The sequence below is a fragment of the Camelus ferus genome, chromosome 15 (genome assembly GCF_009834535.1).
Source record: "Camelus ferus isolate YT-003-E chromosome 15, BCGSAC_Cfer_1.0, whole genome shotgun sequence".
Classification (NCBI taxonomy): domain Eukaryota; kingdom Metazoa; phylum Chordata; class Mammalia; order Artiodactyla; family Camelidae; genus Camelus; species Camelus ferus.
The window spans coordinates 41368161-41395420 of NC_045710.1; the positions used below are offsets into that span (position 1 = coordinate 41368161).

At 38.5% G+C, this 27260-nt stretch overlaps 1 pseudogene; it reads right to left on the minus strand.

Annotated features, from left to right (window-relative positions):
- Positions 1–1000: 1000 nt before the first annotated feature.
- The window catches only part of LOC116668823, a 61451-nt pseudogene continuing 35191 nt past the window's right edge, over positions 1001–27260 (minus strand).

Below are 27260 nucleotides of genomic sequence, written 5' to 3' on the forward strand. Positions count from 1 at the left end.
AATAGGACTATAGGTGATTTTTCATTCTTTATCGATTTTTGCTTGCTTTCTGTTTTCTAGAATTTTCTATGAATACTGGATGAGAGAGAGAAATTGATTTTAGCCCTGTATGCCTTTGGCACATCTCTTTTTGCTACCGTGCTTTTCTGCACAATCCCTTTAGATGTGTGTCTTCTCTCCCAAGGCATTTTACCAAGTATACTGAGGCGCAATGTTTACCCTCAAGGACCTGATAGTCATATCGCTGATAAAGCCGTATAAGGGATTCATGTGCAACGAATCCAAGATCTCTGATACACAGGCAGTGAGAGAACAGAGTCTCTCTGAAGAACAGTGCTTAGTTTCTCAGATAACCTCCTCCATCCCCTACTTCTTACTCGACGACAGTGGTGCCTTTCTCTTTGGCTCAGCAATACCTCCGGATTTGCCACCGAAGGACCTCAAGCACATCTTCCTCATTTAGTACCACAGACTCTTCTAAGTCCCATTTTCCACCCCCTCCCCTTGGCTTTGCTCCCGAGAATACTTCTTTGCCTTCAACCCATAGTCATTCTAATGTTAATGGGCCCCCAAGCAAGTTCTTCTGTAAGATACCAGCTTCTCCTGGATGACTGCCCCAGGGAAAACAAGGGTGGCTGAGAAAACAGCCTCACAGCTCTACCAGTGAAAGCATGAAGCAGTAACACCTTTGATGTAATGAAGCAGAACCTCTGACTGGACAGGAGAAACTTTCCAGGAGGCCCCTTCCCAGAGCCACAAATTAGAAGGCAAGGAAACCGTCATTTATTAGATGTGCCTCTCCCTCTCTCTAGTCTTTACAATCAATATAATAAGCTTTAAAATGTGAATATTCCTTTTTAAAATTAAAAGAAAGTATCGCTCTCACAGCTGTTCGCTGAAAAGACATTAAGAGGAAATAATCTTGTGGTTATATTAGCTTCCTTAATTCCAGCACTAAGCTAATTATCTATCATCCCCTTCTGTGAGACAGGAAAGAGAAAGCTGCTGTAAGACAGCAGGGAGGGTCCAAAACACGAAGATGCAGAACTGCAGTACTGCGGCATCACTGACGTGAGCACGGCAGACTAGTTGGCCTTGTATGCTAAGGCTTCTTCACAATCCAAATCCAACTTTGCTCTGGCTGTAGTTTACAATGACCAGGTGGCTTTTTTTTTTTTTTTTTTTTTTTTGAGAAAAACTGGCTGACATCTTTGTTGCTTTGGAGGGCAGTGGCGGAGGGCTGTGCTCAAGAGCTCTTGGTGGAGCCCGTCTGCCTCCTCTTCACCATCACTACTTCTGCTGTGCTGGATGGCGCTGGCTCCATGGGTGGAGACCACGCTCAGATCCCAGAGCTACTTGATTTTGCAGATAATGTGCTGGATGCTGCTGAGGGTGGCAGAGGAGTTCTTGTTGATGGTGGTCTGCGGGTAGGAGGTGGCGGGCTTTGTCGGCCAGATCTCCGCTTCACCACCACAAGGCCACTTTTGCACGCCACAGTCTTGCGGTAAATCAGCCAGTTGCAACGTGAGGAATTGTGGGCCTTCGGATTACTGAGGTAGTGCCCTATGTCTGCTTGTTCTTCTTGACCAGGAAATTGGAGCAATTCCACGTGACCATTCATCGCAGATGCGGGGACACGGTGACAGCTCCTTTTCCGGCAGCAGCCAGAGAAGGAGAGAGATTAAATGTTGATAAGGATATGTATGGGTCTTGTGGCCAGTGTAATTTGCAGGACAGGGACAATAGTCCTAAGGTTTCTGGTCAGTTAGCATCCCATTAGGGTTGACAGTAAAATACTGGATGCCCAATTACTTTTGAATTTCAGGTAAGTGACAAGTAAGTTTTGTACTGTACAAATACTGCATGGACATACTTACACTAAGTAATTATTTATTATTTACCTGAAATTTGAATTGAACAGGTTATCCTGTGTTTTTAAGTGCTAAATCGGCAGCCTATATCTAATTCACTGGCCTTGTCGAGGAAATTGGGCGTGGAGAATGCTGGAGATCCCTGTCTAACAAGACAGAGTTGTCGGCCTTACTCTCTTTCTCAAATCCTACCCTCCTCAACCCCCCAAAAAATACATTAGCCTTACTTCCAACCTCATTCTCAGGAGCTGGCAGGGGACTGGAACCAATAACAGGACATCCTCATCCATGTTACTGCTATGAAAGTTACAGCAGAGTTTTACGAAATAAACAACTGGTGATCCCAGAAGCACAGGAGCAAAGGGTACTGCTGAAAGAAAGGCTCCACTTAAAATTAAAGCTAAGTATGCTCCATTTCTTTTTATTGTGCTTATAGTTCCTTATATATTCTTTCATTCAAAAATAAAATGGTTAAAGTCCCTTCAAGTCACTTAGCAGTTTAATATCAAGATATTATTTAATATTCTAAAAGGTAATCTTAACTGCAGGATGTGTGATAACCACAAAGCCTGTAAAACATATCTAGATTATACAAGTGAATTTGTTCAGGTAAACTTGAAATGAGATCACTAGCCTGGCAGTAATCAAATGCTACTACACCGGAATCGAAAGCACCAGCATCCATACACACTCTGTGTGCTCCTTTTTAAAGCATTTAAATCTTTGGTCTAACTTGCTCCTTGAAGACCTGCTTATAATAAATGGTGCTTGAAATTTTATCCAAGTCTTATCCATAGTATATGAAACTCCAGTCTTCTCCCAAGACTTAGACCTAAGTTTGTTTTTTGTTTTTTTTAAGTTAGGAGATTTTCTAAGGATAAGCAAAGGATACCTATGTTATCTCCTGCTTCTCTCTTCTTCCATCTCCCAATAATTCTCAGAAATGGAAATTGGCTTTTTATGATTTCCTTCTATAGGAGAGGTGTTCTTGACATTTTAGGCAAATGGATATCTTGCCTACACTGTGGCTCAAACTATGAAATGGTTCTTCATTGTTTGATTCTAGATGCTCTTCAAAGAAAAGGTAAAAAAGAAGAATTTGGAAAGTCTACCCAAGGACAAAAATGCCACTATTTATACTTTTTAATACCACTATATTTTTCCATACATTCTCTTCTTAATAAGCCCTATTTCTTTTATAAATCTTCATTTCCTCCAAAAGTCACAGATGTCTCAGACAGAAAGGCGCCAAGGTTAAAATTTCACAAAAGCAAGTAAGAAAATCACATTAAGGATTTTTAAATGTCACGGCTGATACAGCATCAGGGAAGAGAAGAAAATTTTTAAACAGTTAAAAAAAGCTATTTGTGAGGGCTTTAAAGAGACAGCAGACTTCCTAATTGGCAGCAGTGTGTCCATGAACTGCAAGCTTAACCCCCCGTCTCCCCTACCTTGGACATGCTGTGGACTTAGAAATAAATGTATTTGCAAACTACCTTTTAGAACTTAAACCACTTTGGGAGTAGATGGACTTCTACATTTAATAATGTAAACAATCTTTAAAACAAATCCAACATATAAATTCCTATCACGTCTACTTTGAGAACCGTGGCTTTATTCTGACAAAAAAGAGTCAAAGTTATAATCTACTCAAAAGAAAATCAAATACTCAGAGAGGAAAAGGATAGAAGTAAAAATTTAATAGTGTTTCACTGAACAGCTGTACCAATTCTGAAACTTTTCTCAATATATTCAAACGAGAATCTCATTAACAAGGCAAAGGATTCTGGGAAGATAAGTGGATCGTAAAATAAAGCAATTTCAAGAAACAATCCACAATTAAGCTGCCATATGTGTTCCCTCTGTATGAGTGATACACAATACATAATGAGGTAAGGGCTACGAACATTTCAGAGACTTTCTATTTTTACCATGAAAGTCTTCCAGACGGTCTAAGGGTTTTGAAAAATATCAACTTCTTCTCTTGAAAGTTTTCTTTGTTGGCTTTGAGAAAGATATTCCTTCATTGCTAGGCATTGACTCATGTGATGAATTACTGTCACATCTGTTTTCCCTTTTTAAGTTCAAGCAAAGGAAAAGAGTGACAAATTCTAATTGGTGAAACAAAGGATCAGATTTAACCCATGTATTTCAAATTTGTCCCTAGATGACTTTTGACTACAAGTGAAAGTAAACTTTTGCATTTATGGAGAGTCTTGCTGGGCCTCTATCCACTCCACAAGTGTTTCCAGCCCTCCACCTACTCAACAGATGTATATTAAGTGCTTACTGTGAGCCAGGAATGCTTACAGCGACAAGGAATGGAAGACCAACATTTTACTTCATAGGACAATCCACCCAACATTATCAGAATACACCTTCTTCTTAAACACACGCGGAAAAAAAAAAACAGCAAAAAAATTCCCTGCTATCATAGAGATCCCTGGGGGATGGGGGTGTGGATGGACAACACATGACTTATCTGGGAAAATGAAAGAAGTAAGGGAGATAGTGTTGTTGATGGGTGGCAGGGCAGGTGCTCTGAGTGCAGTTTTAAGTATGATGGAAAAGGAAGGCTGCACTGAGAAAAAAGCTTGTGCAAAGAGACCTGAATTATGTGAGTGAACAATCCACACAGATATCTGAGGGAAGAATGTACCTGACAGACGAGACAGGAAGTACAAAATCCTTGAGGTGGTGTGCGCCAAATGCTGGAGCAGAAGCGAAAAACAGGAATTCCTGGACGTCGTTAGCGGGAACATAAATGTTACAGTCACTCTGTCAAAAGTCTTTTGTTTCTTTATAAATCTAAGTGTATATCTTCCCTATATAACAATTCTCATCCTAGATATTGACCAAGAGAAACAGAAACATACGTCCACAAAAGGATTTGTATAAGAATGTTCAAAGCAGCTTCATCCATAACAAAGCAAAACTGGAGAGAACACATATGTCCATCAACTGGTGAATGGATAAAAATAATCTGTGGTTTATTCATACAGTGAAATACTATAGTAATAAAATGAACAGCTATTGACACATGCAAGAACATAAATGAAACTCAAAATATGCTGAGTAAAAGAAGCCTTGTCCAAATTATTTCATTTATTTTGAGTTCTAGAACAAGAAAACACATCTCTAAGGTAGGAATTAGAACAGTGATTGTTATTGGAGAAAGGGGTTAGAGGCTGACTGGGAATTTTTCTGTGCTGATGGTAACATTTTATGTCTTGATAGGAGTTTAGGTTACACAGTCGTATGCAGTTGTCAAAGCTCTCTGAAAGGTATATTTATAACTTTTGTATTTCCTTGTGGGTTAACTTCACATCAAAAGAGAACATTTTTAAAATGCTAATCAGAAACTGACATCAAGCTAATGATATTCATGCCGAAGTGTTTAGGCGTAAAGGGTGCTGGTGTCTGCAACTTTGAAGTTTATGTAAAACAAGATGAATGATGGATCAATAGCCAGATGAACGGAGTATGTGGTATGTATAGAAACATTCATGGAAGAATCTAGTTTGCGGATGCAGAGGTTTTCAAGGTAAAAATTCTTTCAACTTTTATGTAACTCTGATATTTTCAAAATAAAATATTGAGGTACTTGCATGGTGCCTTGTGGAAGTTCTCCTCGGGCTCATTGGGCTAGAAGAACTTTCCAGCTGCTCCACGATCACAGTGGATGCACATAAGGGCAGGGAACTGGGGAGTTACCGGCCCAGAAAGGGACGGGGCAGAAACTCAGAAGTTTGTGCTCAAAGAAGGCCATCCAAAAACTGCATTCACCCTGTTCATCTACTCAGTTGAGCAATGTGGTTTGGCACCAGAACCAGGGTGGGGAGTTGTTAATAACTAGTCATCCTCCATCCCTCCTGGATGCCTCAAGGAAGACCAAGCAGATTTGTCACTTTCACCACTGCCAGTCATTTTTCTAAGACCTCTAACATGCACTAAAGCATCTCACCTCCAGAGTAACTCTGTATAGTAAGTACAGATACCTACAGGCAGACAGAGGCACAGAAAGGTAAAGGAACGTGCCGAAACCTGTAAAGCTAGGAAGTCGTAGAGTCAGACTTCAAACTCAGGTGGTCTGGCCTCAGATTCTTGGCCCTTCATGGCAACTCTAAGCTTCTTTGAAGTTGAGATACTCACAAGTACTAATCACTCTTCCAGGCCCATTTCACAAGTCTTTTCTTGAAATCTTCATTACAAACTTGCTGGATAGGTATGGTATTTTCACACACACACACATACACACACACACACATTAACACACACACACACGCACATACACACACACACGCATCCCTTTTTTTTTTTTAGTGAGGGAAAGAAATCTCCTCAAAGTTGCTCAAGTGGAGGAACTGAGAATCCAATGCACATCCTTTAATTTATTATTATTATTGCTTTTTATTTTCTTTATCTGCCACTTAGTTATTCAACAACTATTTATTGCACACATATTCTGAGCGGAGGATACCAGGATAATAACCAAATATGGCTCTTGGAGCTCAGAATGCAACAGGGGAAAGAGATAATGTAGAAGCAACAGGATGAGAGAATTTCAACACGCAGTATGTGCCACAAGCACATGAAATGGGATTAGACACTGGGTGGTATCTGAGGGACGGGCAGATTTAGCTGGTTTGGGCAGGCAAGTCCTCTTGGAAACAATAACTTTCAAGCTATGGCCTGAGAGATGAAAAGGAACTAGCCTATGTGAAGAAATTAGAGGAGAATGTTCCAGGCAGAGGGACCAGCAAGGACTACGTCCTGGAGGGCAGGAAAGAACCTGGGGTGTTCAAGGAATGGGAGGAGGTCCAGGGGTCTGGGACATAATGTGTATGGCAGGAGTCAGTGAGGGATGGGGAGGGGTGAGTCTCAGGGATATGACAGATGAGGGTATGAAGTGGCTGTGGTTTTAATCTGTTTTTCCCTAATGATTAATGATATTGAGCATATAATGCTCATTGGTCATTAGAATATTTTTTTGTGACGTATCTTTTGTGAATATTTTGAAGTCTTGCCAATATTTTAAATTGGATTGTTTGCCCTTCTTGTCACTGAGTTGTAGTTTCTTTTTATATTCTGCAAGTTCTTTTCAAGTACATAAAAATGTTAAGGTTTTCTCATAGTCTGTGGTTTGCTTATTCAGTTCCTTAATGGTGTCTTTTGAAGAACAAATGTTTTAATTTTAGTGAGTCCAATTTACCAGTTTCTTTTTCCTTTTAAGTGTAGTATATTTTGTATGCAGGCTAAAAAATATTTATCTAACCCAAAGTCATAGAGATACATTCTTATGTTTTCTTCTATAAGTTCAGAGCTTTAGCTTTTTTCTTTTGGTCTGTAATCCTGCTTTAATTAATTTTTATAGGTAGAAATCAATGTTTCTTTCATTTATCTTTTGGCATTATGGCTATCCAGATGTTTTAGCATCCTTTGTTGAAAAATATTTCCTACTCTGTTTTTCTCGAAACTCTTTTCTCTAATTTCTAAATATAGATGTTCTTCAAGAATTAATAATAATCCCTCTATTATTACACTCTATTCTTATATGTTTTTGCCTTTTCCCATGATTTTCAATGAAATCTAAATACTGATGTTATCTAAATATATATGGGCACATGAATACTTTCCCCTGGGTCTCCAGATAAATTAGTTCAACTGTCTATTTGACATCATCCTTCAAATATTTCAAAGACATCTTAAACTTAACATAACCAAAACCAGTCTTAATTTCCGCAATTACAGAACTGCTCCAACCATGAGTTTTCCTCCTGTCCACAAATATCATCACCACGCTCTCAGAAACCTAGGAATTATGCTTAATTCATTTCTTTCCTTATTGTCCTCAGCCAATAACAGTATATCTTCAAATTCTTTCTCCCAAATCATCTGAAGCCCAACCACTTTTTAAGATCTGCCCTGCTGTCTCTTCAATACGCACACACGACTACTCTCACTGGACCGCTACAGCCGCCTGTTAACTGGCTCTCATACTCACTCCTGCCCCATCTCTAATCCATTTCTCTCAAAGCAGCAAAAGTGATCATTTAAAAATATACATTGTATTATGTAATTCCCTTGCCTAGAATTTTTCAATAACTTTTACTCAATAAATACGTATTAAGCATTTGTTGTGTGTCAAGCATTGTTCAAAGCACTAGGGATATAATGGTAATTACAAAAAGGCATGGTTCCTAACTTAGTTAAATTTACATCCATCCATTCTCACACACACACATACCCTTATAAAATGTTGGCTTTCACAAATATATAGGAGAGTAAAAACAGTGTGCTATGAATGCCTTCATAGGAATTTTATATGGTTAGGAAACAAAGCCAGGTTCCTTGGGATACTGATTATTTAGCACAAATTATCTAAAAAACAAGAACCCAGGCAGAAAGCTATGCATGTAAATGTGCAGATTTAAGGTATGCTAAGGCATGACAAGGACACGAAGACGGAAGGACAGACAATTAGGACAGAAAGCAAAAGAGAGCAAGATGAGTTTTGAGGAAAAGGAATGAGCCAAACTTGCAGGCTTTGTGAAGTAGTGTTTCTTTCTTCCTGTAGAGGGTATATTGAGAAGTGAACAGAGTAAATGTGCACAGAGCTTTGGAAGGTTTCGGCAATGATCTAGAGAAAGTGGGATGGTAGCTCTTTCCTGCTTCAGAACCCGAACACTTACTGCCTGAAATGGTCTCCTCTACTTACCAGGTCTCAGATTAAATGTTCCCTCTTAAATGGAGGCCTTCCCTGACCACAAAGAAAGTAAAATGCTTCTCGCTCAGACCCATTATTTTCTATCATCACTTTGATGCTTCCTTCCCAGGATTTTCACATTTTGTAATTAGCATTTCTTGTTTATTGGTTTATTTCTCTCTCCAGTGCTAGAATGTTTACACCAGGAGGATCAGGAGCCATGTCTGTCTCTTTTTGCCAGCTTGTAAATTATCACCACATGTGCCAGCAGCTGCTTCATGGTTGTACTCAAAAATGTTAATCGAATGAAGCAGTATGACCATCTTCAACATGTTAGCAGCTTTCCCCTCTTCATGCCACTTTAGTTCAAGTATGCTCAGTTACACCTTTCATCAACTGCCCCACACCTACATGTCACGTGCTGGGCAAGTTGTTAGGGATGGAATAATGACTTCCGAGACCACGTGCTGTCTACTAATGGTTTAGAGCAAGGGTTCTGGAACCAGTCTGCCTGGATCTGGACTTCAGTTATTCTACTTCTCAACTGTGCGATGTTGGGAAATTTACTTGACATCTCTGGATCTCAGCCATCTGCCAAATGGTGATATTAAGAGTTCCTCATAGCAATGTGTAAGAATTAAAAGCCACTTGTGATTTTCAGCTATTATTCATCCTACCGGGCAAAGCAGAAGTTTAAATCAAATTACTGGTTTATTACAAATGTGATATGTGTCAAGAAGGAGAATTACAGGATACATGAGAATACACAAGAGATTGACAATGTTTATTATTATATAACTAGCAGTTCTGCTATTAAGAGGAAAGTAAAAGAAAAACCTGACTTTATTTCATATTCAGGTTCATCCAGCCAATGCATGTTAAGTAGCTGAGTTGAAGAATGCTCTGAAGTCTCAAGTAAAAATTCTACTGTCCTGAAAACAAGGTAATTGCTGAGTATGTGTTTATGTGTATGTAGTAATCTCATATATCAGATTTCACATATATCTGTATAGCTTATTTATTGGCAAATATTGCTGTATACTCAAGCACTAAGTGACTTAAAATAACAATCATGAATTCTCACTAATCCTGGGTCCACTGGGAGGTTGGCTGATCTAGGCTGGGCTTCGTTGGGGTAGCTCTGTACCTCATGTGTGTCTTTCTCTTCTGTAAACAATAGTCTAGTCAAAGAGTTTTTCTCATGGCTAGGGCAGAAGCTACTCATGCAGACAGAATCCCACATGAACTCTGAAGCAGCAAGTTGTCACTAATGCATCATTTTTTTTTGGAAGAGAAGGTCTCAGGGCTGAGCTCAAAGTTAAGGAGTAGGTAAATAAACTCCACCCTTTTATGGAAAGAGCTGCAAAGTATATGGCAAGTGACTTGGATACAGGAGGGATGAAGAATAGGGGCTTGGATACAGGGAAGAATGAAGAATAATTCAATTTACCAAACCTGCTCAGTTTGTTTTTCATGTTTCTTGTACAGAGGCAGGAATGCTGAATGTGGATTTGACAAAGAAAGATATATGGGACAACATACACCATTCTATCATGTGAGAGTTTATGTGTGATTGTAAGTAGACTTTTAATTAAAATAGACGGATAGGAAGAATTAAAAAGAAAGACAAGGCAATATTTTTTTCTTTGAAATTTAAGATAAATGCCACTAGTTCTAGCAACTATTTTGTAGGTATATGACAGAATAAAGAAATGAAGCATCTTATGTAACTTATGATGATCCTTTTACAAAATGGTCCCTTATTGCACAGGGTATTTTTAGTAAGATAAAGCTATTTTTCTTTTTTTTTTCCTTATCCCAACTCAAGTGCTATTTCTTATGGGATTACTCTGGGCAGCCAAGTATTTTATAGTTTGATGGTGCCCTTGCAGGACCTTTTCTTACATAAAAGACACTTTTAGAAAAATAGTTTTATTCTGTATTCTGTAATTGCCTCAATTTCTGGCTGGTTTTTCCCAGGCTGTGCAAAGAAATCTAATCAAGTTTAGAAACTGAATTATGTTCTCTAGCTTCTATCCTAAAATGTCTACTTTCCTGTTTTCTTCATTTGAGAGTACCTTTTTTTAAAAAAAAAAACTAATTTTCCCAGTTTCTATATCTCCTTTAACTTACAAAACCACTGTATAAGAGTACATTAATATGTGAATTTTAGTATAAAAACTTACCAAAGTAGGGTTATTCTAATGTCTTCCCTCCCCTAAGAACAACTGCTTTATGTAACATATCAAAAGGAAAAGAAAAATTTCTAGATGATGTTTTAATTCTGTTACAATGCCCAACTGTCCAAAAATAAAAGAGAAACACCCACTCTGAAAAGCCCTTGCTTTAGGAGGAGGTAGTAAATCTTAAATGTTTAAGCCTTTCTCTTCTTTCTAGTCCTCCATTGTTTTGCAAAGCCCCTCATTCTAAGGTCTCAGAGAACTCAACGTGACTAAATTCTATCAATAGGAAGCATAGAATTACAGTCAAGAAGGGACTTGAGAGTTCACTTACTCTACTTCTTTTGTTTAATTTAAGAAGAAAAACTGAGTTGAGGGGAGAGGAGATCAAGTCTGTCAAGAAAAGACCTAGGGCTGTGGCCACAGACAGCCATAGACACAAATACCATTTTTACCTCTCAGTCTGTGTGGCTTGGAACAAATAAGCTAGTTCATTTCAGTTTCCTTGTCTGCCAAATGGGGATAGTAACAACTCCCTTGAAGTGCAATTGTGAGGATTAAATGAGAAAGCATATATTCAAAGAACCTTGGCTATCATAGATCCTCCCTAAGGGCATATAGCTAGTTAGTTTCAGATATGAGAAACCAGAAATTCTTCACTTCCAGTCCGGCTACCTTTCCCATCGTGTCTATGTTCACCCTGTTCAAGGGGTTGTACAGTTTATTGGTAACATAGGAGTCACATGTAGAACTCTTAAACCACCACTTACACAGATTGTACAGTATGAGAGATTAAAGAGAGACTTGCAAGTGTCTGTAAAAAAATGAGCTGAGATACCAGTGCCAATAATAGAGACATTCCTGGTGTGTGAAGACTGTAAGTGAGCATATTGAGATCTCTCTCCTTCTCCCTCCTTCTCTCTCTCATGCACGCTCCCGATCATGACAACACATATTTCCACAGTTTGTCATGTGTGTCATATTTTAACATATCAGGATTATATGAAAAAGAAATGAATGAAATCCTAAAAGACAAAAATCCAAGAGTTTTTTTTTTTTTTTTTCTTTCTTTCTCTCATTCCCTTATGCAGCTAGAGTTTTTCAATTCAGAGTGTTTTGACATCCCAGTAATGACTGTAATTTCCTGTTAGGGCAAACACCTCGCAGAGTTGATTCTGTTGCAGACCTAAAATGAGGTGCTATTCATGATAAGTTCACTTAGTGATAAGTGAATTTCCATTGAAGAACATTTGAAAGAGAGATTCACAGCTCTCTTTCACTAGTTTCTGTGCAACCAAAGCTATAACCAAAACTCATTCATGTCTAGCACCCGTCAGGTTTCTTTGGCTTGATACATTTCATCAGACATTAGAAAGTGTTTTTCACCCCTGTAACATTGCACCACGGCTCTATATCGTAAGGCCCTCTTTATAGAAGTATTTATTAAACACTTTCTCTATACCAAACGCTCTGCTAGGAACTTTACAGATGTCATCCAATTTAATCCTCACAACAGGCAGAAGAGTTAAACATCATGATGCTCATTTTACAAAGTGATGACAGTTTTAAAGAGCTCTAATATCTTATTCTAGTTGATAGAAGTTGTGATGTGAATTGACCTTTATCAGATGCCAAAGCCCATGCACAGAGATTGAGTTCCTAAGGAAATGTTATCATTTACTGAATGCTTATAAACTGCCAAGCATTGGGAGAACAATTTCACAGATGATCTCATTCGTACATGAGCTTCATCTAATAGGGGGTCTACACTCCTCGACATTTTGTGAACTGAAATACCCCTAGTGATTACACAAATCACAGTCATCATCGCCTACCAATGTTATGTTTTATTAAACCCTATTCACAAAGAGAATTTACTTGCAGATCAATGTAATTTAGCTGTTTTCTAATCTGCAGTCATTTTAAGAATTTACTTTTAAAAATTTATATATACATACCTACTTAAATCTTTAATAAATGCATAAAAACATGTATCTTGGATATTTTATCATACTTTTTTCATTTTCTACATGGAAATCTTTTTCTCTTCTTCCCTCATCCTACACAGCTCACTACCCCACCCAAAACCCAACTACTGCTAGCCCATATAGCCCGTGTTTTCCAGAAAATATATGAACGTATAATATATATGTATCTATGTGTCTAAGTACATTGTCATTTTTCTCATTCCCATATTTTCCCCATCAAATATTATGTATTTGTTCTTATAAATTTTAAAACATATTTTCCACTTAGGAAAATTATTTTATTTTATATATTCATACCAATCAGTGCCAAATAATTGTGATTCTGACATTTTGGCCCAATTTCTGATTTTAATTGAAGCGGACCTAGAGATTTGTATTTGGAACAGTATTTGCTGCTATTGTTGGTAAATAACCTTTCTTACAGTTGAGTAAGCCCCACTTTTCTGTTGTACTTAATTTTTTTAACTTAGAAATGTTTTGCTGAATTTTATCAAATACCTCTTCAATATCGATATTTTTAATCTTTTTAATGTGATTTGTCTTCACATTCCAGGTACGTCTTTGGACTTCTTATTTTCTTAATGAGTCAACTAATGGGTCCCTTAAGTGAGAAATAGAATCTTCCCTTGGTATCCATGTAGGATTGGTTCCAGGACCCACTGTCTATACCAAAATCCGTGGATGGTCAAGTCCCATGTTTGCTCCTCCAATTCATGATTTTGCATCCATGGATTCAACCAACCATGGATGGTGTAGTACTGCATGTATTTATTGAAAAAAAATCCTTTATAAAAGTGGACTTGCACGGTTCAAATCCCTGTGCAAGGGTCAATTGTGAAGAATGGTGTTTTTAAGTCGTTAAGTAACTTTTCATGAAAAGTAGCCCTATTTTCCTTTGCAATCAAAGGACAATTGCAGCTAAGCAACTTGGAACATGACACTTTCATTTTTGGCAAATAATACAGAAAATAGTTACTAATCAGCTGAGTTGCTTCTGGCTTCACCCCTGCCCCAAAGGGGAACTCGTCATTCTTCCAAACTCCTTGCTCTTATTTCTACTGTAGCTTTTAGTACAATATACTTTAAAGTATATGCTAGTATATTTACATCTCACAATAAAATGTGTATCTTTAGGGGTAAAATTCTTTCTTTTTCTGTATGTCAGTGCCTTAGCAGAGTGCCAAGCACATCAGAGCTGTTCAATAAATAGTTGTTGAATAGAGCTTTTAATTTATTAGCCCCTGTCTCTAGAATGACAGAATGAGATAGAAATGCTGAATAAACTAAAGTGCACCTTTGATGACTGCTTTCTTACAAGTTAAGTCTTTTCGAAGAGAGTTTCAAAGTTAACTCATTCTCTAAGGAATTAAGAATGTTGTTCTGGTGACAAGGAAAAATTTGCTGTAATTCTGGCTGAGCCATAATGAATTCTGTACCATCTGTTAAGGATTAAAATGAAATAGAAAAGCAAGGAGTGGTAAGTGTACTTAGATTATAGATCTAATCAATACCATGTTCAATTTACTTAAAATGCCTGTAATATAAAATTTTAACTGCTGTTTTATATTTAGAAACCTCAGCAACCTCTCTCAGTAAGCAGTGCTCAATGTCTCCTCAAAAAGAGCCAGGATTATAGGAAGTTAAGATGGGGTGAGCCAAATCACAAAAGAGCCAGTGCATTTTACTGGATCTATACAGTCTGGTGATATGATGTCAATCACTGGAATCTTTCTATTGACAGGCAGGTTATATTTTGTGCATAAAGGAAATGAGGTCTTGTATAATTCAGATATTTCCTAGGATTTTATCCCAATCCTTTATGTATTTTTTTAAAAAAACTGGATTCTGTAGTTCTACCACTAAAATTTAATTTAAAATAAGTTTATTTGGAATGTCCTTCTAGAGTCATCTGTGAAATTCACAAATTTAAATATTAATAAAGTCATAAAATTTCCTTCTACCACTCTAGACTGAATAGTTTACATGGTTTACGTATTGCACCCCCCACACATCCCAAGGCTCTGTCCTTCAGAAGCTTGAAATCCTTGGAGAAACACACAAACACACACAAAATCCGATTTTATATTCTAAGGACAAATCTTTTTCTCTTCTATTTTGATATCTCTTTGAGACAGAGCAAAAGCAGAAAGTATTCCTTGATTTGCTGCAGATAACCCAAAACAAATTAACAAAAAGTTTAAATGCCTAAACACACACCTACATTCCTAAACCATATCCTTTTTCCAAACACCCAAAATATCACTCCAAAATTGCAGAAATCATTCATTCACTCACTGATTTATTCCATCATTATTTTTGAGTATCTATTATATACCAGGAACTATTTGAAAAGCTAAAAATACAGTGATGAACAAAACAAGTCCAAAACCAAAGAGTTTACATTCTAGAGAAAGAAAGATAGTCTGAATATTTAAAATTAAATATATATATATAGCCATGTTCAAAACTAAGGTAAAAATTTACGTGCACAAGAGCACTGACCTACTGTGGCAACCAGGGACAAAACACAGACATCCACAGGTACTGCAGCACTGGAGGCAAGTAGCAAGGGACCAAGACTACTTTACAAGAGGAATTGAAGAAAAAAGAAGACTCATTTATTTTGAAGGCTTGAATACTTCCTGAGCTTTTATCGCTATTGCTGTTCGGATGCTCAAACCTTCCTATACGGGCAGGTGAGGGCGCGATGATCCTTCAAGCAGGTTGGCATAAAGTTGGTGCTTGGTCTCAGAGCAAATTCAAAGCCCCACTGATGATGATTCACATCAAATTAAGGAAAGGAAAAGAGACGCCTAATCCAGGCATTCCCCTGACTAACCTCCTCTACACTTCAGATGTCTTACAACTGATTCAGAGTGAGCACATTTCCTGCCTTATGAAAAGTCTGATATTTATGGTATTATTTTTCTGTTAAGAGGAGAGTTTGGATGTTATGTGTTGTATGTGATTTTTCTGCTATAGGTGGACAGTTCAGATACAAATGTCTCCCATCGTTTTACAGCCAAACACGGGATTTATTTTCTCACTAGAAGAAAGGTCATTTGCTAACAGCATTAAGGAAGAAAACTAGATGTACAAGGATGACCTGCCATAAGCTGGTGAGGAAAGCACAGCAAAGAAATTTATCGAAGGCCTATCAAGCAGTGGTGGAGGGGGTAACCGAGATCTGCTTCCATCATCTGACTTTAATGACTTTGTATTTTATCTTAAAACTCACCTGCTTATGTGGGAGATGTTAATAAAAAAAAAAAAAACCAACATTACGGATTTGGCATAATTAAATCCTTCCATCAGCGATGCATTATAGCTGTGTTCTCCGTCTCCTGGACTGGGGCCCTAGCAGTTATTTAAAATATCCCTTAAAATAAATCTCTTGATTTTTAGATATTAGTTTAAATCTCAAGCTTAGCAAATCATGTGGTTCCTCCTTCCAAGCACAGGAGGGGATCAGTTTTACATAAGACTTGGTATCAGATATACTGACAATCAGATTGCATGCCTTAATAAGTTTGGATGTTATAAACATGAAAGAATGTCCCAGGGTACATTCTATTTCTACCAAAAATCTAATGAACATATTGATATGGAGCAGACACAGGTTGAAAGGACAAATGGTATAGGAGACACATCTATGGACCAGACACATCCAACCTTGAAGTTGCTTATGATCTAATGATGGAAATTCAACATAAACACATGAAAAGTTATATTACAATTATCTTAGTAGGCTTGACAATACAGACCAATCTTGACTGATTCCCCCCAAAAAAAGCCAAACTAACAACTCTGTTTTAGGGGCTCAGTAGCATTTTACAGTTTTACTGAACTTTCTCAGTATGTCTCCTTCTAAGTACACGTTGATAAAGTTTCCAAAGGAAAGCGTTGCTAATTCTACGAGAATGTCCTGTGTATGACTCACTCAAAGCACTGGGCACAGTTAGAAGATGACAGATTTCCATTACCAACAGCTGTTGAAGCTCTTGCTATATAGTCCCTCGTTAGACATCTCATCCCAACAGCAATTATATTATAGCTTCTTTGACTGTAGCAGGTGCCACAGCATGTGGGGCACATTGGTACTGTTCGCTGATCTGATCCCATTTGCTGGCAAGGTAAGTTGTTTTCCCAGTTCTTTGAGTCAGCTAACTCGTCAGGGGCCTCCGATGAGCCACTAGGGATGCATGATCCTCTTGAAAATGCCTGCTGTGATGAGTACTCACTGGAGACCTGAGACTAGCTTACAAAATACTATCTATAAACTGCCTTCCATATGGAGGAATGGGAGGTGGAAGAGAAACATTACACCCCCATTAACATTGTCTACAGAAACGTGTTATGCAAGAGGCTTTGGGCTTTCCTGCTCGTTCCCATGTGAACTCTGATTCAGAAGAGCATGCCTTGAATATACCCTCTTCGAGCTAAAGAGGTTATAGGACAAGTCCTCACATAAAACAATAACAAGATGACTAGTAAGTCACATTTCTCTAAATTTCTTTGTATGTTTTGGCACGCTCCACATTTTCACATTAATAATAATCTCACATTCACAGGCATCAAAAGATAATACTTTTCAGCTTTCAAACTGATGGGCTTGGTGCTGCTTTCCATAATTACTGCATTCCTATCTTTGGATTTACATTTTGTTCAGAGTCAACATTTTCTTTAAATTGTTAAATAGCTCATCAGGAGGATGTCTCAGAGGTATTGACCAAAGTCAAAAAAATCAAAATAGAGAAAAATAGCAAGAGTTTGCTTATCTATCCATTCTTTCTTCATTCATTTAGTAGATATTTTTGCGTATATTTACTATGCTCCAGAAGCTTATGTTCAGTGCTGTAGATAGTAAGTACAACTGGCCTGGGATCTGCCATCACAGAACTTAAATGTTTGGAGAAAAATTTTAGACAGTGATACTAGACAAGAAATTACGGTAAAGGCACCATGTCCCAACAGTGGGGCGGTGATGAAATACTGGGAGGAACAGAAGCATAGAGCATGGAGATTTTCTATGGAATAAAAACCAGATGGAACCACATTTTCAGAGTTGCAGAATTTGGTTCACATTTGCCAGATATGAAGAATTCAGGCTGATTCCCAGGAAAAATCTATGGGACTCTTTGAGGCCTTGGCAAAGAAGATGTGCCTTCACAGAAAAGAGCTTATTAATTATGAAGAGCCCTGCCACAGCACTTAGGGAGGAAGCAACCTTATGGATAGAGTAGGAGAAGCACTGAGCAGATTGCTAAAGCTATCACAGAAAAGTTCTCCCTAATACCAACATCTCAAAGGATGGGATTGAAATTTTCTGACAGGCAACACAAACCGTCACAGTGGGTTATATATTATCACAGACAGCTTGTTCACCTGGTTTCAATTAGACTTTCCAATTATGTGAACAAATAAATACAATTTTATAAGATTTATCTTATTTTAAGAGATGAATAGTGATATAAGAAAGAAAAAAAGGCCTTGGAAACTAAGAAGCAGTGACTTTAACCCAGGAGAATAATGAAGAGATATCCTACATAAACATCTGTGCATCAACCAAGAAAGCAACATATCCCATTTATAGCAGAGTATTCTGTGGGGAAAAATTTTAAGAAAAGGTTTGCACACGATAAATCACATTTCCAATATAGCAGAATACCTTAGTGTTATGAAAAAGGTAAACGTTCTATAAAAGACAAAAGAAAGTGTAAACAGAAGTGTAATGGGAAAAACAAATCTATAAAAGCGGTTCCAGGTACATATATAAGCCAACTAATTTCTGACATGCTTTTCACTTAAGAAACATTTATCAAACTTTGACTATGTACTTACAATTCTAGGAAGGTGATTGTATTGATGAACAAGATAGACAAGGTCCCTACCCTACTGAAGTTCATACTCTAGAAAAGGAAAATACATATTAAACACATGAAAATAAATGCAATCAATTCAAACAGTAATAAATGTTATGAATACACTTTTAGTGTAGCTTAACGGGATAGAGAGTTTATAAAGAGATGGGTGTCACCTTAGATGGAGTGGTCAGAAAGGCTTCTCTGTGGAGAATGAAGAATGAGAAGAAACCAACCAAGCTATAGTCTGGAGAAGGAGTAATACAGGAGGAGAGAAAAGCTGAAGCAAAGGCGTAAGGCAGTGATGACGTCGGCATATGCTAAGAACAGAAAGAACAATCAGTGAGGCCAGCATGTAAGGGAAAAGGAGAGAATTGTATGAGTTTAGGTCACAAAGGAGGACAGGTGCTGGATTAATGTCAGGCTGTGGCCAGAAGTCTATAGGCTGTTCCACGGTGAATGTCAAGCAATTGCAGGGTGTTATGTTTGGGAGCGATACAATATGATAAGTACATTCAAAGCATCACTCACATTCCCGTATGTATAACAGAATTCGGGGGCAAGAGAGGAAGCACAAGACCAGTGGTACATCTGCTACACCAGACCACGTAATTTGTACCAGGTTGGCAAAGTGTAAATGAAAAACAGAAGTGATATTAAGCATATATTTTTAAGGCAAAATTATCATATATTTTATCTGTTAAAATTGTGACCCAGTGATTTATTAAAACAATATAGTTTTTTTTCCTATTCTAAACTAAGACAGCTTCTCTTTAAAACGTAAAATATCTCATTTAAATATTGCTTCCTTTTGGTATTTTCACATCTGTTTCCTTACTCTTCCCACATAACACTCTTTCCTAATTTTAAAGACATGTTCATTCATAATTCTGTTAATTAGTGTCATTCAAGTTGAAAAAATAGATATATTCAGGTTACTTTGGGTCATATAAAAATATACAACATTCTTGTGTAAAATATATAAAAATATACATAAAAATATGCCCCAAGTTGGCCAAGCAGCTGCAGACAGTTCTTATAAATGCCTAGAATAGCTACGTCTTTCCTTGTTATAACTGCAAGCCTCCTGACCCAAGTGCAGATCTGGAGACACAATTACCATGTCATCCAATAAGATACGGATATTTGCTTAAACTGTCTTTATTGCTTGAATCTGGGGTTAACTATTCCCCCAGCTCCAATCTCCATCTTTTTATACCATTGAGAATCAGAATCCCCTTTTTTTAAGTTTAAAAATAAATTTATTTATTTATTTATTTATTTATTTATTTATTTATTTATTTATTTATTTTAGGGGGAGGTAGTTAGATTTACTTATTTATGTATTTTTAGAGGGGGTACTGGGGATTGAACCCAGGACCTTGTGTATGCTAACATGGAGGTTATAATTTATATTGAAAAAAGAAACTTCCGGGCATGGGTCAAGGCAATAGCCTAATTGGAATGAGTATCAGAGTGTGATAAGAAACGGGAGACAATGTGAGTGGAAAATCCTTCCTAGGGATTTTGCTGTGAAGGGCATCAAAGGGATGAGACCTCAAATTAGTAATGGCATTAATAGAAAGGGGCTTTTTTTTCTCTTCTTTCTAAAATGAGAGAAACAGAAAGTTTCTATATAGACAGGACTGATTCATTGGAGAGAGAAAAATTTGACAACGTAAGAGAGGAAGTGGGCGCAGGGGATCTTTTAAAATATATTCTTGACTAGGATTGAGAAAATTTGATCTAGTGTACAAGTGGAAGAAAAGACTTTAGAAGAGAGAGTGGATGGTTTATCGGTCCGTCTGTGGTCAAGGCAGGAAGGCCCTGTTGTTGGATCACTAGGTGGGCAGACATAGTTGTGGGACTCTATCCGGATCTCTGCTGATTGCTTCAGTTTTCTCAGTGAAGTTGTCAGTAAAGTCATCAGAGAGTGAGGAGGGGGGTTGTGAAATTAGCATTTAGGAGAGCAGGAGAATGAGTGAAAATACAGTGTGATTCTCTGGTCATTTGAGGTTCATGGTCACGAATTTTAAGTGAGACCAACAGGTTTGATTATATTTCTTTCCCCAGCCATGTTTATCTGTACAACTACCTCCAAAATTCTGAAGAAAAATTCTTTCCAATCTAGAGTTCTATGTATTTCTAAATTCTCCATTATGAAATCAGGGTGAGATAATAAATAATTTCAAACATACAAGGTTTCAAAAAAGTTACCCTCATGCGCATATTCACGGAAAGTTACTGACTGTGCCCCACCAAGATGAGGATATAAACTGGGAAAAAGAAAGACAAGAGATAACAGGAAACAGAAAATCAAACAGGACTGAGCTGAAGGGAATCACTAAACGCAGGTGAAGGGAGAGTCGAGCATGACAGCTGAGCGTCTACTACAGAGGACAGCCAGGTAACATTAGAAGAGGCACCTGTGCAGGAAGATGAAAGGAACAGAATATGTAAAATAACTAAACGTCCTCAGAGCAGATTCAGGAAACGGGCAAAGAGTTAGTTACTGAGGAGCACATACAAGTCATGACAATTACTAGCTCCCAGTAAAATAAAAAAGTAGTTCCAGGAGGGAAATGCAATTATCGTTGGTTAACTGGTTCACCTGTGAGTAGTGTTTACATTATTATACTAATGCAAATGCTGAACAGTATCTTTAAAATTGTGCATACAGTATTAGGGAGGGGATAGGAAGAGCATTCACGTGTGGAGGGGCTAGCAATGGGAAAGCTAAAAATATCGAAATCCTTACATAAAGGGAAAGGTCAGCTAACGATGACTAAAACTAAAAAAAAATCAAGATGCTGCAATACAAGCATTTTATTTAAACATTAAGATCGATATCAAAATGATTAATCAACAGAGATGAAAGTCGCTGTCTGCGGAGTGGGAACAGGGGAAATGGTCATCAAATTTCTTTGGTCCCAATAAATGACGTAGGGCCATTTTGCTGTTCATTTCATGCATAAGTCTGTTAAAGAAAAAACAAGAAGAACAGCACACACAGAGGTAATAGCATGCTCGAAAGAAATGGCAAGTAGCTATTTACTATTCTCACTATAGCTAGAGGGTAGATGCATGCAGTGATGGTTAAGGGGAAAAAAGAAGGGAATGTAGGTTTTCAGAAAGAATGCCAAGCTAAGAAATTCTGACTTTATTCAAGAGAATATAAGGAAGCACTGAAAGTAGTGAAGAAAGACAATCATAAAATCAGATTTCTGCAAAGATGAGGCTGTCTGTCTCCTTTCAGGCCACTTGTATCTGTTCCATTCCCATCTTCCTCACCTTTGCCTATTTCTCTTTCTGTCACTTCTCAAGTCTCATTTTTCTTCCCTAGGGTGTGTGTGTGCATGTGTGTGTGTGTGCATGCACTATACTACCTGTATATGCATTGCATGTATTTTTTTCTGAAAATGAATACATGGCTATGGTCTTTACATATGTAAAAGATACGTGTAGAGCATTTCATAATTTTATGGAGAAAGATAATAAAATTGCATTTTACACTGTGGGTATTTATATTTCTCTCTGGGTCAGTCTTTGATGTAAAATATATTGTCTAAAAATGCTGTCTAAGCCCTAAACTGGGGTGTTTTAGAAAAACAGGAAGATCTAACATTCTTGTTTTAAAGCATTCCTGATGCAATAAGCCAATGCTAAGATACTTTAGTGGGGTCTAAAATGAGAGCTAATACGCAGCCCTTGGCCAACGCTCCAGCATAAAACCCAAACTGAGGGATCCAGCCATCTGAGTCCCAGTCAGTAAAGAATCTTAAGTTCACAATGTTGCCCCAAAAGGATAACTGATAGAAAAGCTGCGATAAAGCCCAGCAACAACTGCCGTTGAGAGTCGATGCCTCTGGGTCTCTGCTGACACTGAATCTGGACCAAGAATATGGAAGTCCTGAAGTTTGACAATCTTATGTCAAATATAAGGTATGTTCTTCTTGAATAGTGATACAATTGTTGAAGGACTATGCCACAGCAAGAACTGAGTTTTCTTGATCACGTGAAACCCTTTCTTGCACAAACCATAGTATCCACAGCTCTGGGCCCTACCAGGGACTCTGGGACCCAGGGCCCCTCACACTCACTCCATTTCTTCACCCTCTATGGCCACTTTATTCATACTAAGACACTGTATCATTGGCTACTTCAAACATGAACTTAATCTCAATATACATGTGTGTGTGTTGTGTGTATTAGGGCACATGTATATGGTTTCTTCCCACTAGTTCATAGCTCTTCCAAAATTTTGTAGAAAATGCCTTCAGTGGAGAGCAAGAGCCTTCTTCGGCTGTTCATGCTACAGTGAACTGGGGTGTAGCTGTGGGGATCTAGGAACCCCCCCATGCCTTCTCATCCACTCTGCCTTTCCACTGAAGACTGGGAACCACATATTTCTTCCTCCTCATCAAGTAGCCTAAGAAAAGCCTAAGAAATACCACAAAGCATATACTTTGGGGGGCTGAGGAAAGCAGCCTCTAAGCTCAGATGTGGTCCTCTGGCCTCTACTTCAACTGAAGAAACATGGAATGGGCCGACAGACTCTTTGCCCCAAAGCATCTTTCTGACAGGAACAATCCGCATGACCCTGTCCCGATATTCTCGGAAATGCTAACCCCCGTTTATTAATTCATAAACCTCAATGCAAGAATAGGAGAATGAATGCATTTTAAAATGAATTTGTATTCAGTATCGAAATAAAGAGTCACAGTAAGTCTCAGGCTGCCAATAGCACACATTCACAGTGTGAACTATGAGTAATAATCTTCTTTTGGGGAAAACTTATTAAGATTCAAAGTATTAAGCTGATTTTCTATTTTAATATGCACATGTGCAATAACAGAATTATAATTTTAACACACAAAAATATTCCCCAGAGTACTATCCAGTAGAATTCAGAGAGCCTTTACTTTTAGCTGGAAAAATTGAATTTTTTGGGGTGCTGTGCTAAGAAAATCTGGACTCACTGAACAGTCGCTTTCTGCAACACCCAGAAATTTACTTCCTAGGAGATTTGCCCTGGTGTCCAAAGGACTGGTGCTGAATTCTATGCAAAGACCCAAAGGGTGTAAACTTGTTCATGTCATTTTTTGGGAAAATTTTTTTGAAAACTTTGGTTTTTAAAGAAACTTTATTTTTTGAAGTATGCAAAACAGTGTAAGCAAAGGAATTTTAACTAGCAGATGAGTTCAAATATGTGAATGTGGTAGGTGGAATAACTCCCTTACCCCACATAGAAGTTTACGTCCTAATGTAAACTTCTTCTTTCTCTAGAACCTGTGTAGATGCTCAAAAGACTCTGCAAACATGATGATGTTAAGGATCTTGAGATGGCAAGATTATCCTGGATTATCTGGGTGGGCCTATTTAATCATAAGGCTCCTCATAAGAAGGAAGCAGAGGCATCAGAGAAGATGTGAAGATGGAGGCAGATATGAGAGAGAGAGAAATAGAGAGATCTGAAGATGCTACGCTGTTGACCTTGACAATGAGGGAAGGGATCACAGCCAGGAGAACGCAAGGACATGATTCTCTCCTAGAACCCCCAGAAGGAAACACACTCTTGCTTTTAGTACTTGATTTTAGTACTTCTGATTAGCAGGACAGTAAGGTAAGTTTGTGTTGCTATGTCATTAAGTTTGTTGAAATTCATTATGGTAGCAATAGGACACCAATATAATGTGTCAAAAAAAAAGCGGGGGGTCCAAGAAAAATATCATAAACTTTTCCTGTGAACAATCAAACTGCAATGTTGCTCAGGCTTGAGACTCTAAGTGGAAACTTGGTCAGTCAGAATCTGTTGGCCACCACTGTGCCTGACATAGAAGAGACACTAATACATAACTCTAATGTGTAAACTAACTAATAAAATACAAATAAATTATAGCCATGCACGTTGAGTTTAAATAAAGAATACTTAACTTGTTACTTTTCAAAAATGCAGTCTCCACGAAGGAAAATATGTCCTCAAACGAAAAAATCTAGTGTCCTCTAGATCTGCTGACCTTGCTCAGCGTCTCTTATGAGTAAATGAGTGATTATTTGAAGGTACAGAGAGAAGACATAGCAACGTGAATTTGTTCCATTTTCCCTTCCTTCAGCTTTGCATAAACTGTACATTTTCAGCCTAGGAACCACACAAATAGTCGAAGGTGGCATGAAGGTTGTAGCAAGCATATTTTTCAGAGGAGTATATTTTTGCATCTGAAATTAGCCATAGCTTAGCAACGCCAGCTTCCAAAACATTTATACCCAGTGAAGAGCTGCATATGTCATTGTGCTCTACGTACCGAAACAGTGCCAAGCAGGGGTGCCCGACGGGGTGGAAATGGGGAGATCTCAAAACACGCTTATTTTCTTGTTATTACTGCTGTTTAAAATCGTTATTTTCAATTGAGAGCATCACACCTTTAACATGAGTTCAACACTGTGGAAAGGAGATGTTCTTCTGTTTAACTTTAGATGGTGCCTATTACCATTGGGATCATTATGATTGTTACCAAAGAGTAGCTTCCAAACTGAAAAATCAGGTGTTCCAGCGTCATCTCCTGAACCCAGTGAAACGCCCCCTTCCTCTCAAGTCCTCAAAGGGCCACCACATACTTTCTGTTTCCCTCCCGAATTCCCCTACGTAGTGTGGGGCGCAGGTATTCAAGCCAGTTTAGGGCACAGAGTAGCTTCTGCTCCATCTTTCTCCTCAGGCAACCTGAGAGGAGGATTTGATCTATTTTCTCCTCCACAGGGACTTAGCTCTTAGTGCTGACATCCAGATACCTCTTTCTTCCCCTCACTGGAGATGACCTGGCTTATTAAAAATCATATGCAAAGTAGCTGGGAAAACCTGCCAAGCCGATTACGATGAACAGTAGCAGCACCTAAATATCAATCATGGCACAAATCCCTTCTGTTAAAAGGTCAGAGAGTCGCCGTTGTCTGCCTGCAGAGGAGGCTTTCATAGCTGCAGGGTCAAAGCTGGAGGACATTGGGACATCCCAAAAGCTTTCCTGGGAATGTTTTCATACCTTCTTCCCTGGTTTACCCATCTGTTGTCTGTGACTAAGATCATAACAGCCTCTTAAAATACAAAAAGTAAATCTAGTCCATCAAGTGCACCCTGTTCTGAAAGGAGTGGGAGGCTTCCCTTATGAGAGAAAGGAAATTAAAAAGCCAATTTTCTAGGTAGAGAAACTAACCAGAGAATTCTGAATGGCTGGCCAGGTGAGTGGACCAAATTACCTGCTACCCTGGGAACATGCAGGCTCCGAATTCTGATTTGCTCTCCTATCAACCCAATTTGTTGGTGACCAGTGACCACATTGTGCATTTTCCCAAAACCCAAGGATTTCATTCCAAAACCCTGAAGTACAGCTGCTTTGTTCGGCCAGCTGGGGTTCTCAGGGTGTGGCTGCCCTCTGGTGGTAGCTGCCTTCCTCACACCCAAATGTAATCTTTTCTCTCACCCTGTTTCAGTGCAGAAAGCCCAGGGGGCTGACCTGTTCTTGCTAGTGTTTCGTAGGCTGATGCAACCTGGGCAGCCTTCTGGGGTGAGGGAATCATTGACTTTGAGCTGCACTTTTCTACCTCAATATGTCTCCTGATACCCTGCTAACAAAAGACATTTATCATTTCCTCTTTGCATTCTCTTTTCCAGACTAATGGGTTATCTCAGGTCAGGGTGAATCCAGGTCCCTCATCACCTAGCTGCCTTTGTGGGGTTTTCCAGTATCCCTTCTAAAAGGTGACAAGTAGAACTGGATATCTGACCCAGCTGCAATCAAAGCAACACAAAGTAGCACTGGGGTGCTACTGGTCCCAGGCATCTGGACTTGCAACTCACACTAGGGATGGCCCAGGGGCTCTCCTCTGCTCCCCAGACCTGTCGCTCCAGCCTATCATTTGCACTTCGTGCTGCCAATCAAACGTCTCTCACCTGGGTGGCCTGCGCCCACCTCACATTCCGTAATATAAAATCAAACTAATTTTCCCCAAGCCTGTCCCCCCTCCTCCTGTGTGCAGTGCCTTGGATAAAGGTCTACCACCTCAGCTCCACAGCTGTCCCCCTCTGGCTCCATCACCACTGCCCTAATTATATCTGATATGCATACCAGAAAGTGAAACCCCCCTGCTTAAACAAATATTCTCTGTCTACAGAAAAAAACCCAAACTCTTTGGCAAGGCACCCTGGGCCCTTTATAATCTGCACCATCGTATGAACCATCCCCCAAGTATACCACCCATTTCTCCCTTCATATATCTGTCCTTCAGCCTGGTGAATTTCTACCTACCCAGCTCTAAAACTCCATTCTGAATAATAGCTCCATTGTGAAAAAATGTCCCAGGTTCATCAACAATACAGCAGAACTGACTCTCATCCTGGGCTCATCGCATTTGTTGATTCTGTACTTACAGGGCTTATTATCTTGTGTCCAGGTTTCGTATAAACCCTCTCAGACTTGTGAGACTCTTAAGATTCCTGGATCTGCAAACTCATCTTATAAAATTTTGTAAATATAACACCAAGCATAGTGTTGGATATTTGGTGGGTGCTTGAAACTGTTTTGTGAATTAAATCCAAATATCAGAACAACTTAAAATGACACAAGCTTTTTTAAATGTTGCAGTTATATTTGTGGTCAATTAAA